Here is a 1,018-nt window from a genome sequence, read left to right on the forward strand (position 1 = left end):
GGTTCTAAGAGGGTTCTTGGGGGCTCAGAGCAGGGCCGGGTCCCACCTTGGCTGGGGGGGGAATTGTGTCCCCGTTATTTTGCTTTCCCTGGTCTGAGACCTCCTCCCGCCCTGGGTGCGGTGGCAGGGGACGCACTGCCAGAGGATGCCCAAATGTGTCCCGGAGGAGGCGTGCGCAGCCCCAGCTCTGCGTGCCTTCGCTCTGGGTTTCTCCTTCTCCTCCCATCCCTTCCTTCCCACCTCTCTTTCTTGGGGCTGGGTAAGAAAAGCAAGGGCTCCGTATTAAAACAACTGCCGCTTTTTCCTGGAATTGGAGGAGATGTTGCAGCTTGTCCTCTGCTTCCCCGTGGGAAATTCCTACGACTGTTTTTGTATTCCCCTGTTTCTCCTCCCTTGTGCCCTTTCCCCCTCCTTCCCCATCTCCAGGTTGTGCAGCAGTGAAGAGGATGCTCTCCGGTTTCCACCGCCGCTGCTCGCTGCCAGCTTTTATCATTTATGGTTTGGTTTTCCAAGTTCACGAGCTGCAGTCAGGTAGGGATCCCCCGGCGTTTGCTGATGCCTTGCTTCCAGCCTGACTATCCTCCCGGCTGCCAGGGCGGCTGCTCCCCGTCAACGGCAGAGCACCGAGCAGGGTCGGGCCCTTTGCCATAAACCTTGTCCCCCTCTGAGAGCACCAGCATCCCTCTGGATCCTGGATTATTCCTCCGGCCATGTCAGCACAGGCATTGGCACAGCCTCGCTGAACCCAGGTGGAGATCAGACGATGCTGATGACTTGATCATAGTCTGCTGCCATTTCCCTCCCCACTTTCCCTGGGCCCAGCACGTTCCCTGCACGCCATCGCTTTGCCGGGCTGTAATTCACTGAAGGGAAGCGGCAACAAACACAAGAAACATTGAAAAAAATAGTCTGGGCTCTTTTTCTGTCAGTCTGCTGACCTGAAGCAGCTTCTTCCAGGCAGAACTGGCAAAAGGATGCAGTAGCACAGCGGGCTTGAAAGTCCGCTTGCCAAAAAATA

The 1,018-nt window shown here is 56.7% G+C and overlaps 2 protein-coding genes across 2 annotated transcripts in view; both read left to right on the top strand.

The window, feature by feature from the left end:
- Positions 1-1,018, top strand: part of MARCHF2 (membrane associated ring-CH-type finger 2) — a 60,501-nt gene that overhangs the window by 53,703 nt on the left and 5,780 nt on the right. The gene's annotated exons all lie outside the window — the stretch shown is intronic.
- LOC104126323 (butyrophilin subfamily 1 member A1-like) overlaps positions 1-1,018 on the top strand; it is an 8,534-nt gene that overhangs the window by 1,996 nt on the left and 5,520 nt on the right. The window lies entirely within an intron of this gene.

This window comes from Egretta garzetta, unplaced genomic scaffold (genome assembly GCF_000687185.1).
Source record: "Egretta garzetta isolate BGI_Z169 unplaced genomic scaffold, ASM68718v1 scaffold345, whole genome shotgun sequence".
Taxonomy (NCBI): Eukaryota; Metazoa; Chordata; class Aves; order Pelecaniformes; family Ardeidae; genus Egretta; species Egretta garzetta.